General features: G+C 53.0%; 1 non-coding gene across 1 annotated transcript; it reads left to right on the top strand.

Annotated features, from left to right (window-relative positions):
* Positions 1 to 321: 321 nt before the first annotated feature.
* LOC131903010 (U1 spliceosomal RNA) lies at positions 322 to 485 on the top strand. The gene has a single exon (XR_009377274.1). It is a non-coding gene; the product is annotated as a U1 spliceosomal RNA (small nuclear RNA).
* Positions 486 to 8,999: the final 8,514 nt, after the last annotated feature.

Genomic DNA, 8,999 nt, shown 5'->3' with positions numbered 1-8,999 from the left:
ATATGAGCCTATGAGGCCATTTTTATTCAAACCACCGTATTCAAACAGTCCCCGTTAGGTTCATATGTTTGAATACTTTGTCCCCAGTTGGTGGGACTTTTGGGAAAAGATTAGGTGTGGCCTTGTTGGAGTAGATGTGTCACTGGGAGCTGGCTTTGAGGATTCAAAAAACTTAAGCCATTCCCAGGTGAGCTCTGCTTTCCACTGTGGATCCAGGTGTGAGAGCTCAGCTGGTCCTCTGCTGTCATGGACGCTAACCTCTGAGACAGTGAGACCGTCTTTTGTAAATTGCTTTGTCACAGCGTTAGAAAGGGAGCTAGGATACTTACCTGGCAGGGGAGATACCATGATCACGAAGGTGGTTTTTCCAGGGCGAGGCTTATCCACTGCACTCCGGATGTGCTGACCCCTGCGATTTCCCCAAATGCGGGAAACTCGACTGCATAATTTGTGGTAGTGGGGGACTGCGTTCGTGCTCTCCCCTGAAATAAAAAAAAAAAAAAAGAAAGAAAAGGAGCTAGGGCCAGGCAGTGGTGGCGCACGCCTTTAATCCCAGCACTCGGGAGGCAGAGCCAGGCGGATTTCTCTGAGTTCGAGACCAGCCTGGGCTACAGAACAAGATCCAGGACAGCCAGGACTACACAGAGAAGCCCTGTCTCAAAGAACAAAAAAAAAAAAAAAAAAAAAAAAAAAAAAGGAAGGAGCTAGGACAGAAGAGTGGGTATGGGGGGTGGGCCGTTGCTGTGACAGCCCTGACCAGGATGTTGTTTGGAGGAATGTGGAAACTGGGAGATTTAGAACTAGGGAAACGGTTGAATGTTGTAAGTGGGGCTTAATGGACCATCCTCGTGGGAACTTGAGAGACAGGAGTGCTTTGAGCAGTGTGGACAGGAGGCTTAGCTTAAGTGGTGTCAGAGGGGAACAGTATTAAGAATAGCAGCTGGGCTAGGGCCCATACTTGTGACATTTTGGCCAAGAATGGGTCTAGCTTCTGCCCTTCTAAGAAACTGCCTGAGGCTAAATTGAAAAGAAACTGGACTAATTTCCTTGTCAGAGAAGAGCTCTAGATAGCCTGATGATAGTGAAGCTACCGTGTGGTATTAGTGATCACTCTTGTGACCTGATAGTGAGGCTACCATGTGGTATTAGTGATCACTCTTGTGACCTGATAGTGAGGCTACCATGTGGTATTAGTGATCACTCTTGTGCTGGTCTGCAGTGAAAAAGAGCAAGTGGGTCAGAAAGAGACAGACTGTCCAGTCTAGAGAGAAAAAAAGCGCCAGGAAAAGGAGCGAGGGAGCCAAGGCTGGGCTGAGAGGACAAGAGTGAGGAGAGGCCTGGTCTGCACTGGAATGGGGGTGGGAGGGGGGTCAGAGCAATCAGAGCAAGACTCCCTCCAGCTAATCCTGCTACTTTGTGGAAGAAAAAAATCTAAGGAATTTTCTGCTCATAAAAAGCAACAGCAGCCGGGCAGTGGTGGTGCATGCCTTTAATCCCAGCACTCGGGAGGCAGAGCCAGGTGGATCTCTGTGAGTTCGAGGCCAGCCTGGTCTACAGAGTGAGATCCAGGACAGCCAGGACTACACAGAGAAACCCTGTCTTGATAAACAAGGGGGGGGGGACCCACAGCAACAGAAGCTGCTGCAAATGTGACTTGAGAGGCAGCCCCCAGCCCAGGCTAGCCCCAGCGCTTCGCAGGGCTATCGACTTTGTTCTTCCAAGTTTCACTGCCAAATTGGGGTGAACCCTGGTAACCTTGAAAAAAACCACAAGAGATCTCAGAACACTATCAGCAGGCTTGCTCCTCACCTTCCAGGTAGAAGTCCCACCCAGTGCAGCGTCCCCAGGCCTGTAGCCATGCTAGAAGCCCATCGGTTGTCACAGCTGGTGACAAGCATTACTGGAGGAGGGTAGACCATTCATCAGTGTGTAGATCACTGTCCTCCCCCCTCTAAAAAAAAAAAAACAACTCAGCTGCACATGTCAATCATGCAGTGGCCAAGAGCCTCCTGCAGGGGCCTGGGGCATGCTGGATCTAGAGGAGTGATGCAGACAGGCCTCATTGTAGCCTCTGATGCTTGCAGCTCAGCTCTGTATTTTTCTTGTAAAAACTGTGACTCCCCACAGCCAAGGAGTGTAAGGCAACCAGAGCCCTCTGTTCCAGCCTGCAGGGCCTTCTGAGGTCCCACGAAGATGTCCTTCTGGCCCTATCCTAGGCCTCTGAGCGTCCTGTTTCCGCTCTGAGAGGCTCAGAGGTCAGCCTTCAGCCTGGTGACCCCAATTTAGGGTCAGTTTAGTCTGCAACAAAATGCCAGAAACCAAACAGCTTAAGCAACAGAAATGTCCCCTTTCTCATAGCCCTGGAGCCTGAAGGCTGAGGTCAAATTGAGACTTGCCTTCACTCTGAGGTCTGTGAGCGGTACGTCTCTCTGCGTGCTCGCTGACCTGGCCTCTTGTCTGTGGGAGTTGAGGAGCAGGGAGACAGAGAAACCAAGAGAGGTGGCAGGGAGACCGTTTTGCTCTCTCCTCTCAGAAGGGCACTCATCCCACAAACCCAGGGCCCCACCCTCATGGCCTCATCTAGCCCAAGGCCTCACCACTAAAGTCAGCACGAAGGCTCAGTCAGGGTAAAGCATCCTTCACTTCCCCCAGCTCTGGTCCCCCTGTCTCACAGCCTGAGCTCAGTGACTCTGATGTGATCCACAGTGGCTCTATGCTGGGTGTCAGTCTCCTGACATCACTCTGGGGTCACATGTGGGCCTGCTAGAGGGCATCATGAGTGTGGCAGGCCCATTGGCAGCCCTAGATCTTCCAGAAAAAGGGGTGAGGGGCAAGCCAGGGACACTCCCACCCCACGCCTCTTCTGTCTGCAGAGAACAGTCTCACCTCTCACTCTTCCACAAAGGACAGAAACGTCCTCGCAGCAGCGAGTAATGGTCTGATTTGTGCTGAAATTATTGGTAATTTGGGCCATTAAGACTGAGTGCTGACTGGGTTTCTGAACACTGAAGACCACGACGTGCCAGGCATTGTGACTGCTGTCACATCTGGGATTTTGCTTTTTGTTTCTTCCTATGTGTTGTCTCTGAGACATGAGGTTCTTCCTCCGCCATAGCCCAGGCGCTTCTTTTTGCTGGGGGCCACACCGAAAGGTGAGACCCTGGCAGACCTCAGGCCAGGACCCCAGTGCCCGGGGAAGGGCTTTGCTCATTTGCATTTTATGACTTTATTCACCTCTCCGTGGATAATTTTAATAACTGAAAGTGTTCCAGGCAAGTGGAGATTTATATTTAAATTCACATTGGCGTCCCCTAACAAGATTTGAGCCTCACTTGAAACTATTAAAAACACATTTCAAGACCATTTCCCAGAATTATCAACTCAAGCTGAGAAAATTCCAGAGAAGTGACCCTCCTGAGAGTCTGCCAGACTGCCGTGGGGAGTGAGTGCCATAGCCCACGGCTCCATTTCACACACACAAAGGGTTCAGGATGGGGCCTCAGGCCACAGGATCAGCCCACGCTTGAGCCCTGTATAACCCTCTCCTGACCTGGTTCAAGATTCGCCTCATGTCTGCTGGTAGCAGAGTGGGAAGCAGCCCTTGGCCACCTCTAACTCCAAAGCCAGCAAATATTTTCTGCCAAGGACAACAGCATGTTGCCGGCCATGTAGTCACGGTCACAACTTCTCTGTCCCACTAGCGTGCACACAGCCACCGGCAGCACAGGCTTGAATAAGTAAGGCAGTGTGCCAGTAAGACTTTATTGATGAGCTGGGCAGTGGTGGCGCACACCTTTAATCCCAGCACTCGGGAGGCAGAGCCAGGCGGATCTCTGTGAGTTCGAGGCCAGCCTGGGCTACAGAGTGAGTTCCAGGACAGGCTCCAAAGCTACACAGAGAAACCCTGTCTCGAAAAACAAAACAACAACAACAAAAAAGACTTTATTGATGAAAGGCAGCCTGTGGGCCCGAGCTGGCTCACAACAGAGTTCCTGTCCCTCGCGGTCTCCCCTGCCTCTTTGCTGCTAGAAAGGATTGCCTCAGCTTTCTCCCAGCATCCCCTTGGGCCCTGCCTTGGTTTCCCCTTGTGCTATATCCCCTGCCTTGCCTGTCCTGCTTAGGCGGCTCTTCTCTCCATTCCTGTCCACACCCTCGCTCACCCACATGTTCACACCCTCTTGCCCCTGTGTCCAGATTTTATATAAAGACCACGTGATTCCCCTGACCTGACCATAACGTGTTCCCGAGTGCCTCCTGGGTAGAGGTGAGACCAGACAAGTGGTTTGGGGTCACCTTTACCTGACAGCCAGTGGAGGTGGAGGAGGTCTGGCTGTGTGAGTCCATTACATACCTGGACCTGAATGTCTTCTGCTGTTAACATCCCCACCACCACCACCCCCGCCACCACCACCACCCCCGCCACCCCCCTCACTCCCCTGCACACAGCAGCCACAGCCCAGTGCTGATTCAGCAGTTGGTGCTGATAGGGGTGCCCAGTCTTTATTCCAAAGTCACAAATTCCAGACTACTGAGGGTCCCCTGGCCCACTCCTGGGATCCAGCCTTCCTCTGGGGAGGGTTTCCATGGCAACATTCACTGTTCTTGGCATAATGGGGTTTGGGGATCTCCTGATGGGCTCTAGGGGGTTCAAATGCTCAGCCTGTTAGAACAGCCTTTTGGGGACTTCTAGCAAATAGTGTCTTGGCCCAGGGCTGTATGTGGCCAGCTGTGGCTGTCTCCCTGAAGCCTAACCCAATCCTTTAGTTAGCTGGCTCTAGATCCTGCAAGCCTTGGTGCTAGGCCAATATGAAGCCTGAGGAAGAGAGCAGGGGTCCCAGGTGGGAGGGGAGGCCCCAAGCTGAGTCCCCAAATTGGGCAGTCTTAAGGAGGACCTGGAGGTGTGTTCATGCCGTGTGTAAACAGAGCCAAGTTTAGCTGTTTCCAATGCAGCCAGGTGCAGATTCAGCTCAGAGCACTACAGCAATACCACTCCCACCAGCCGTGCTGGGGGCTGCAGTCCTTTGCTGGGTCTGACAAGGAGTGAGGCAGTTGGTTTATAGGTTCATCTCCTGTGGCTGCTCTGGCAACACCATGGACTGGATGATATAAGACAGCAGACACTTATTCTCTCAGAAGTTCTAAATGTCCAGGTGTCAGGTGTGGCCTCCCCTGAAGCTGGGCTAGGGGGCTTGTCCTGCCTCTCTTAGCCTCCGTGGGGATGCCTGGCCTGGCCTGGAACTCACTTTGTAGACCAGACTGGCCTCGAACTCAGAGATCCTCCTGCTTGTCCTCCTGAGTGTTGGAATTAAAGGCATGCACTACCACTGGCTGGCTGCTTATGGCTACTTTCTAGTCCCTGCCTGTCCTTCCTGTGACTGTCCCTGTGTCATCACAAAGGGACTTCCTTCCAGAGAAGAATACCAGCCATTATATTAGGTCCAACCAAGTGGACCCCATCTTGACTAACCACCTCCACGAAGACATTGTTTCCATATAAGGGCCCTGAGATAGTGAATTCTGATTTTCAATTTGATTTGATTTGGAGTCACCTAGGAGACACACCTCTGGGCATATCTGTGGTTGCGATTCCAGAAGCTTTAACTAAGGAGGGAAGACCCATCTTGGATGTGGGTGACAGCATCCCACAGGTTGGGATACCAGACTGAATAAAAGCAGAAAGCGAGCTGAGCCCAGCATTCCTCTCTGCTTCTCACTATGGCTGTGATGTGACCAGCTGCCTCATGCTCCTGCTGTGGTGCTGTCCTTTCCACGACAGACTGTGCCCTCAAACCATGAGCCAAATAAGTGTCTCCCTCTGCAGCTTGTCCTGAGAGAAGCCTTGAATACCATCCTGGTTTCTGAGATGAAGTTAGAACTTGAATGGTAGATCCATCTGAAACCATTACCTGTTCATACCTTGCTACATCAGCAGGTCAGCACTGTGGGTGCAGAGGTCGGCACTGTGGGTACACAGAAACTCTGCTGAACCTGGGTGTGAGCGGCTGTGCCCCCCTGGGAGGCTGGGGCAAATCTCTATGCATGTCCAGGTATCTGCTGAATTCAGTTCCACAGTATGATAGTACTTGAACCTGTCTTTGGGGGGCTGCCATTGAGCCCACACACACCATGGGGTTTGGAATAAGGTTTGAGGTTACTTCTGGGTATGGTTTCCAGTTGGCTGTCCCCAAGCAGAAAGGACCCTGTCCAGGACATCACACCGATGCCCTGGCTCGCCACAGGGTGGAAGCTGAGTGTGGTATGACTACCTGTAGCACCCAGCAGAAATGGGGTGAGATATGGAGCTGGAAGTCAGCTGGGCTCTCTCCCAAGACCAGCTAGTGAGGGATTCTGTGTGCCTCACACAGAATCAGAATCCCGCTCCTCATTCTCCTTTTCTTTGTTGATGGTGGTGGTGGTGGTGGGGAGAGAGGGAGGAGAGAGAGAGAGAGAGAGAGAGAGAGAGAGAGAGAGAGAGAGAGAGAGAGAGAGAGGGAACTGTTCATGCATGGGCACAAACATGCATGTATGTGTTCATGTGCCTGAGGTTGACATTGGACATTGGAGGTTATTTTTTCACACAGGGTCTCTCACTGGACCTGACTTTAGCAGTTCCCTAGGATGTCAGCCGATGGACTCCAGGGATCCTCCTGCCTCCCGACCCTCCCCGTGCTGGGATTACATTCCCCGTTTTAGCACAGGTTCTGGGGGTCCAACTGAGGTCTTTGCACTGTGCTGCAGACACCTTACCATCTGCTGGCCCCACCCCCTTCTGCTGGTCTAGGGGTTGAAGATGGGGTTTCACACCAGCTAGGCAGATACTTTCCTCCTGAGCTGTGTTACCAGCCCCTCAGAATCAGAAAGGCTTTCTTCCCAGGCACCTGCTCACCAACGTGGTGCCCACCCTGCCAAACCCACCACTCTTTGTTTCTAGTGGGGGCTGAATGAGCTGCAACACCGTGCAGGGCCAGCCCCACACTGCTGCTCCTTCCTCGAGGGAGGAAAACAGGGCGCTTTCCCCTAAAACTGCCTGCAGCATCACCACGCCTGGAAGTCTTTGGGCCACCTGGCTTTATCAGTCATGTGATAGGGAGGTTGTGGTGTCCTTCTGTTCAGTCTGAAGGGTGAGAGTCACATGTTGGCTGCCGCAGGAGAGGGGACCGGGGACACACTGTGGAAAGCAGGGTGAAGGTCTGTGGCAGTCAGGTGACTGCTGCCGTGGGACTGTAAGCCCTTTGAACACTGGTGTTTCCGGTCCTCAGTCTTGTTCCCTGCGGCTTCCTCCCTCCGGAAGCTGCACTTCCGGCCTGACATTTGGGACTTGTCACTGCGTGACTATAGCACTTCCCCAGCCTCCACGGTCCTCACCTGTGGCATGCCCTGTCCCCAACACAAGACACCCAAAAATGTCACCAGGCAAATTGCTGCACGTCCGCAGGTGCAGAATCTAACTCCAGACCAAGTAATGAGGACCTGACTGTGGACAGGTGACATGGAGCTAAGGGTGTCTCCTACACAGTCGTGCCTCAACCTCTCACATCACCTAAAGCTAGGATGTCCCAGAGGGTATAAGTGGCTGCCCTTCCTATCCATGGCTCATAGCACCTCAGAGCCTGGGGACTGTCCCCCTGGAGAAGTCAGCTGCCATGCCCTGCTTTGGGGAAAATGCATCTTAGGTCAGGTCTGAGTGCACAGTAGAGAGGGGACCTGGACTCCTGAGAGTCCTTGCCTGCTCTCCAGCTCTTGGTCTAGCAGAGCACGCCCTCATCGGGACACAGCGTAGTCCCTGGCACCAGACAGCCCCTCCCTCTGGATTTGGATTAGACTGCTTTTTAACAGCTTCCCTGAGACCTGTTTACCAGACAAGAAAGCTACAAGAACAAAGCAAGTTGTCTGGGGACTCCTTGTCCCCAGAAGGAGAGACGACAGGGGACTGTGAGAAACTAGCCTGATAAAATGTGTCTGCACCTGAATGCCACTGCAAGGTGGCTTCAGTGAAGAGCCCACCTGTCCCTGAGACTTCTTTTCTCCCTTCCTGGCAGCCCAGGCAGGTCCTGAGTGACTTGTACCTTGGCCTGGCAAGGCCGGGGGACCCAGGCTGGCATGCAGCTGGTGCAGCATGGGCAGTGTGTCCTCAAAGTGCAAGGTTTTGCCTTGTCACCTCTGTCCCCTAGTTCCCCAAACTGATGTTAAATTGCCCTTTGCTCCTGTGGGTTCTGGAACTGGCTTCAGCAGCCATGGCTCTTCAGAATTTCTTGGAGCAGAATTTGGCCAGGCCAGGGTTCTGGATTGCCCACCTCAAGGGGCAGGAGGAGCTGGGGTCCCCATCCTGACATTCTGGAGTGCTCTCCCTCAGCAGCATGAGTAGGCCACAAGGGTGGCCATGACATATGTGGATGATTTGGCCCCCATGCCCTGCTGTTCTGGGGTTCTGGGGAGCCCTGGGCCAGGAGGGAGCAGGAGAGGATGGCCCGGTGAAGGCGTGAATCCCCAGCCCCTGGTATTAGGCTGCTGTACTGAAAGTCCGTTTGATGAAAACACATTTTTCATCTCAACTCAAACACCCATCTCCACCACAATGGCTGTCTAATGGAATATCACAGAGACAGAGAAAGCGACGCTCCCCCTGGAACCCCGGGGTATCTCACAAACTCCCTGTGTAGCCAAGGACGACGAATTCTCCTGCCTCCATCTCCAGAATGCTAGGCTTACAGCTCACATCACCACCCCTGGTTTCTAAGGTGCTGAGGACTGAACCCAGGGCTTTGCATGTGGGAGGCAGGTGATCTAGCTACAGCTCTAGCTCGTTTGCCTGTTTGGGACAGGTTCCGGAGTACACTGGTCTGGAGCTTACTATGTAGCCAGACTGGCCTTGTACTGCCAATCGCCTTGCCTCCACCTCCCAAGGGCTGGTATTGCAGGTGTGTGGCACCACACTCCAATGGCTACTGTTCCAGGACAGACAACAGAGAATATCACACTCTGCCTTTTCCTCTTGTGTG

Source organism: Peromyscus eremicus, chromosome 1 (assembly GCF_949786415.1).
Source record: "Peromyscus eremicus chromosome 1, PerEre_H2_v1, whole genome shotgun sequence".
NCBI lineage: Eukaryota > Metazoa > Chordata > Mammalia > Rodentia > Cricetidae > Peromyscus > Peromyscus eremicus.
This window is presented reverse-complemented; position numbering and strand designations above follow the sequence as displayed.